This window comes from Pongo abelii, chromosome 17 (assembly GCF_028885655.2).
Source record: "Pongo abelii isolate AG06213 chromosome 17, NHGRI_mPonAbe1-v2.0_pri, whole genome shotgun sequence".
NCBI lineage: Eukaryota > Metazoa > Chordata > Mammalia > Primates > Hominidae > Pongo > Pongo abelii.
In genome coordinates, this window is record NC_072002.2 from 38,194,039 (window position 1) to 38,201,089 (window position 7,051).

The following is a 7,051-nucleotide window of genomic DNA, read 5'->3' on the forward strand; positions in this document are numbered from 1 at the left end:
CTTCAAGGACAGAAATGGTACCTTATTTACCTTTCCATCTGAAAGACAGTACAGCATAGTCAAGGTAGGACTCTGCAGCCAAGATGCCTGGGTTAAAATCCAGATTTTCTCACTTAGTAGTGCTAACTGTGCCTCTGTTTCCTCCTCTGTAAACAGGAGATAATTAATAGTACCTACCTAATAGGATGTAATGATTATTAAAAGTATTGATATATTGAAAGTACTTAGACTGGTACCCACCACATAGTTTCATGTGTTAGCTATTATTGCTGTTATTAGTTGAATTCTCAGTACCTACCTAGCAGAGATTCAGTAAATGGACACATTGTGTATCAGTCACAGATGGGCAAAGTATAAAGGTACAAATCCTCCTTTCCCTGAAATTCTGCCTATTTCACGGACACTGCTGGTCCTGGGCACAGAGGATGAGAAAGATGAGGAGGAGGTTTGTCTACTAAAGACAAACTCCACCAACCACTAACTTCACTGTCCAGTACAGAATAGCACTTTATTATATCATGTTCTGAAGCAGTTCTCATTTCAGTGGAATTTTGACCACATTACTTTAGATGACTACCTCAAGTTTCTGATTCCCTTTAACCAAGAAGGCTTAGTTCTTGGGTAGACAAAGTAGACAGTTGAGTGCATTTCTGTTTGCAACTCTTTTCTTTGTTGTCTTCTTCTATTTGGGTGGCTATAATGAAATGCCATAAATCGGGTGGCTTGCAAACAACAGAAATTTATTTCTTACAGTTCTGGAGGTGAAAAGCCAAGGTCAAGGCACATTCAGTGTCTGGTGAGGGACCGCTTTTTAGTTAGCTGCGTCCTCATATGGTGGAAGGGGCTAGGCAGCTCTCAGGGGCCTCTTTGACAAGTGCACAAATCCCATTCATGAGAGCTTCACTCTCCGAAATTAATCACCTCCCGGAGGCCTCACCTCCTAATATCATTATCTTAGGGGTGAGGATTTCAACATAGCAATTTTGGGGACATACAAACATTCAGACATAACATTTGTCTAGTCTCATTGTCTAGTATAGATCTTAATTTTTAATAAGAAAACACACTTAAAGTAAACATTTGGCTTCCCACAACTGAATTACTACTTGAAAATTAATACTAGTTAAGTAACTCACCAAATATATGCAAAAGTATCCCGGAGACAGAGTGATATACAGGTGATTTGTCTTCAGTTGTGTATTTTTAAAGCAAATAATGAGTTTTAGATTGATTGTTAAAACTTATTGAAAAGAGACTAAAATGTTTACAACAAAACATTTCAAAGTAGATAAGAATATCAAGGCAAAGAAAATATAAAACCTTACCCAAAACAAATTTTCCTCTTCTTGTTTGGATAACTCAAACTAGATGTGGGATCAAGAGACGCCTCAATTAATTTAAATTTATTCCTATCTGTTGTAATGAAATAAGTATAGGTACATATGAGGGTTCTATACACACAAACACATGCTGAATTCTGCTTTGTTCTTTGTTTTTCATGCTTTTATTTAGCTTACTCTTTCTGTATATATATATAGAGGGAGGGACCTGGTAGGAGGTGATCGGATCACGGGGGCAGTTTCCCCGATACTGTTCTTGTGATAGTTCTCACGAGATCTGATGGTTTAAAAGTGGCACTTCCCCCTTCGCAGTCTTTCTCTCCTGCCACCGTGTGAAGAAAGTACTTACTTATCCTTCCTTTTCCACCATGATTGTAAGTTTCCTGAGGCCTCCTCAGCCAAGAAGAACTGTGAGTCAATTAAACCTCTTTCCTTTAATAAATTACCCAGTCTCAAGTAGTTCTTTATAGCAGTGTGAAAATGGACTAATACAGATCCCCCCCACCACAACATTCAGCTGAGTACTCACTAATGTATATATGTGAAGCAACTACCTGAGGCTGGGGAAAAAACTACTCATAATGAGAAGTAACAGTGTCCAATGTTCAAACAGATCCAATAACAATGTCGGTTTCCACCAGCCAGAAAGCAAGCCCCATGATTCACAGGACATTGGTAGAGTACAAAAGACTTTGGCTGAGGAGTAGGGAAGAATTAGTCCTGGACTGAGCAGACCCAGACCTCTGCTCCAGACCCACCTAACAAATTTGAAAAAGTAAGATCAGAAAGAATCGATTTGTTTTCAACTAACTTCTTTGCATCCCAGAACAAAGCTCAGTAATATTTATAGGAATTCCAAAATATCCAGTGCTCAACAAGATAAAATGTACAATGTTTGTGTTATGAACTGAATGTTTGTGTCCCCCTCTAAATTTATATGTTGAAATTCTAACTCCCAATATGATGATATTTGGAGGTGGGGCCTTTAGGAGAAAATTAGGTCCTAAAAGTGGACCCCTCATGGATGGGATTAGTGCTTTTATAAAAAAATAATGTAAGAGCTGGCTTTTTCTCTCTTTGCCATGTGATGTTGGCAATATGCAACCCAGAAGAGGACCCTCACCAAAGCCAACTGTGCTGACATCCTGATTTCAGAATTTCAGTTTCCAGAATTATGAGAAATAAATATTTGTTGTTTACAAGCCATCTAGTTTATGGTAATTTGTTATAGCAGCACAAATTGACTAAGACAGTCTGAGATCTAATAAAAAAATTACTAGGCATGCAAAGAAGCAGAAGAATGTGACTCATAGTAAGAATAAAAATCAATCAATTGAAACTGACTCACAACTGACATTAAGGTTAGAATTGGCAAACAAGGATATTAAAATAATTATAACTAATAGATAATTATAACATGAGAGATATAAAAAAAGATTCAAATCAAACTTCTAAAGATGAAGAGTACAATGTGTGAGCTGTAAAGTACACTTAATGGTATTATTGACAGATTAGAGATTGTAGAAGAGATTAGTGACCTTGGAGACATAGACATAGAAACTGTCTAAGATGAAGCAAAGAGAGAAAGGAAACTGATTATATACAGAGGAAAAAAGATAAGGATGAGAGCAGATTTTTCTTTTTTTTTGGAAACAATACAAGTAAGGAGACAATGTATCCATATCTCTAAAAGTACTAAAAGATCATTTGATAAGGCAAGCACTACCTTAATACTAAAACCTAACAAAGAAACTACAAGAAAACTACAAGTCAATATTGCTCATAAAGTCAACCTCTCCATTTGCAGACAACATGGTCATGTATGTAGAAAATGTGATGGAATCTATTTTTTAAAAATACTAGAACAAATTATTTTAGCAAGATGATAGGATACAAGATAAATATGCAAAAACCATCTTGAATTGATTTTTGTATAAGGTGCAAGGAAGGGATCCAGTTTCAGCTTTCTACATATGGCTAGCCAGTTTTCCCAGCACCATTTATTAAATAGGGAATCCTTTCCCCATTGCTTGTTTTTCTCAAGTTTGTCAAAGATCAGATAGTTGTAGATATGCGGCGTTATTTCTGAGGGCTCTGTTCTGTTCCATTGATCTATATCTCTGTTTTGGTACCAGTACCATGCTGTTTTGGTTACTGTAGCCTTGTAGTATAGTTTGAAGTCAGGTAGTGTGATGCCTCCAGCTTTGTTCTTTTGGCTTAGGATTGACTTGGTGATGCGGGCTCTTTTTTGGTTCCATATGAACTTTAAAGTAGTTTTTTCCAATTCTGTGAAGAAAGTCATTGGTAGCTTGATGGGGATGGCATTGAATCTCTAAATTACCTTGGGCAGTATGGCCATTTTCACGATATTGATTCTTCCTACCCATGAGCATGGAATGTTCTTCCATTTGTTTGTATCCTCTTTTATTTCCTTGAGCAGTGGTTTGTATTTCTCCATGAAGAGGTCCTTCACGTCCCTTGTAAGTTGGATTCCCAGGTATTTTATTCCTTTGAAGCAATTGTGAATGGGAGTTCACTCATGATTTGGCTCTCTGTTTGTCTGTTGTTGGTGTATAAGAATGCTTGTGATTTTTGTACATTGATTTTGTATCCTGAGACTTTGCTGAAGTTGCTTATCAGCTTAAGGGGATTTTGGGCTGAGACAATGGGGTTTTCTAGATATACAATCATGTCGTCTGCAAACAGGGACAATTTGACTTCCCCTTTTCCTAATTGAATACCCATTATTTCCTTCTCCTGCCTAATTGCCCTGGCCAGAACTTCCAACACTATGTTGAATAGGAGTGGTGAGAGAGGGCATCCCTGTCTTGTGCCAGTTTTCAAAGGGAATGCTTCCAGTTTTTGCCCATTCAGTATGATATTGGCTGTGGGTTTGTCATAGATAGCTGTTATTATTTTGAGATACGTCCCATCAATACCTAATTTACTGAGAGTTTTTAGCATGAAGCGTTGTCGAATTTTGTCAAAGGCCTTTTCTGCATCTATTGAGATAATCATGTGGTTTTTGTCTTTGGTTCTGTTTATATGCTGGATTACATTTATTGATTTGCGTATATTGAACCAGCCTTGCATCCCAGGGATGAAGCCCACTTGATCATGGTGGATAAGCTTTTTGATGTGCTGCTGGATTCGGTTTGCCAGTATTTTATTGAGGATTTTTGCATCAATGTTCATCAAGGATATTGGTCTAAAATTCTCTTTTTTGGTTGTGTCTCTGCCCGGCTTTGGTATCAGGATGACGCTGGCCTCATAAAATGAGTTAGGGAGGATTCCCTCTTTTTCTATTGATTGGAATAGTTTCAGAAGGAATGGTACCAGTTCCTCCTTGTACCTCTGGTAGAATTCGGCTGTGAATCCATCTGGTCCTGGACTCTTTTTGGGATTAAAGACTTAAACGTTAGACCTAAAACCATAAAAACCCTAGAAGAAAACCTAGGCATTACCATTCAGGAATAGGCATGGGCAAGGACTTCATGTCTAAAACACCAAAAGCAATGGCAACAAAAGCCAAAATTGACAAATGGGATCTAATTAAACTAAAGAGCTTCTGCACAGCAAAAGAAACTACCATCAGAGTGAACAGGCAACCTACAAAATGGGAGAAAATTTTCGCAACCTACTCATCAGACAAAGGGCTAATATCCAGAATCTACAATGAACTCCAACAAATTTACAAGAAAAAAACAAACAACCCCATCAAAAAGTGGGCGAAGGACATGAACAGACACTTCTCAAAAGAAGACATTTATGCAGCCAAAAAACACATGAAAAAATGCTCACCATCACTGGCCATCAGAGAAATGCAAATCAAAACCACAATGAGATACCATCTCACACCAGTTAGAATGGCAATCATTAAAAAGTCAGGAAACAACAGGTGCTGGAGAGGATGTGGAGAAATAGGAACACTTTTACACTGTTGGTGGGACTGTAAACTAGTTCAACCATTGTGGAAGTCAGTGTGGCGATTCCTCAGGGATCTAGAACTAGAAATACCATTTGACCCAGCCATCCCATTACTGGGTACATACCCAAAGGACTATAAATCATGCTGCTATAAAGACACACGCACACATATGTTTATTGCGGCACTATTCACAATAGCAAAGACTTGGAACCAACCCAAATGTCCAACAATGATAGACTGGATTAAGAAAATGTGGCACATATACACTATGGAATACTATGCAGCCATAAAAAATGATGTGTTCATGTCCTTTGTAGGGACATGCATGAAATTGGAAATCATCATTCTCAGTAAACTATTGTAAGAACAAAAAACCAAACACCGCATATTCTCACTCATAGGTGGGAATTGAACAATGAGAACACATGGACACAGGAAGGGGAACATCACACTTCGGGGACTGTTGTGGGGTGGGGGGAGGGGGGAGGGATAGCATTGGGAGATATACCTAATGCTAGATGACGAGTTAGTGGGTGCAGCGCACCAGCATGGCACATGTATACATATGTAACTAACCTGCACATTGCGCACATGTACCCTAAAACCTAAAGTATAATAATAATAAATAAATAAATGTGAAAGCAGAACTAGACAATATATATATGAACAGACAAAAAAATATGCAAAAACCAATTGTATTTCTATATACTAGCAATTAACAACTGGAAAATAACTTTTTTAAAATAATGCTATTTACAATAGTATCAAATATATGAAATAGGGATAAATCTGACAAAAGATGTGAAAGTCTTCTACACTAAAACTATAAAACATTGGCAACAGGAATTAAATTAGACCTAACTAAACAAACAAACAAACAGATATAGCATGTGCATGATTCAGAAGAATCGATATTATTGAGATGTTCATCCTTCCCAAATAGACCTACAGTGTCAACTCACTGCCAATCAATATAGCAGAAGGCTTGGTTTTTGTAGAAATTAACCACCTAATTCTAAAATCCAAGAGACTTAGAATAGTGAAAGCAACTTTGAAAACAAAAACAATGACTAGCCTAGGCAACATAGCAAGACCCCATCTCTACAAAAATAAAACATTTAGCCAGGCATAATGGTGTGCACCTGTAGCCCTAGCTACTCAGGCGGCTGAAGTGGGAGGACTGCTTAAGCCTGGGAGTTGGAGGCTGCAGTGAGCTATGATCATACCACTGCACTCTAGCCTGGGCAAAAGAGCAAGACCACGTCTCTAAAAAAAAATAATAAAAGAAAAGAAGAACAAAGTTGGAGGACTAATACTACCTGATTTCAAGACTTTCTGTAAAGCTAAACTAATCAAGATAGGTGTTATTGTCATAAAGATAGATGTAGAGCCATGGAACAAAACATCCAGAAATAGACTCACATATAGATGGCAACTGATTTTTTACAAAGTCACAAAGGCAAAGCAGTGGAGAAAGGATAGTCCCTTCAACAAACGGTACTGGAACAATAAGATATTCATATGCCAAAAAAATGGACTTCATGTCTTGTACTATGTTTAAAAATTAACTCAAAATGGTCCATAGGCCTAAATGTAAAACTAAATATTATACAATTTCTATGAGAAAACATAAGGAAAAAACCTTTGACCTTGGGTTAAACAAAGATCTTATAGACCCAACCCCAAAAGTATAATCCAAAAAAAACAAATTGATGAGTTAAACTTCATCAAAATTAAAAAATTGTGCTCTTTCAAAGAATGAAAAGACAGGAACAGTCTGGGA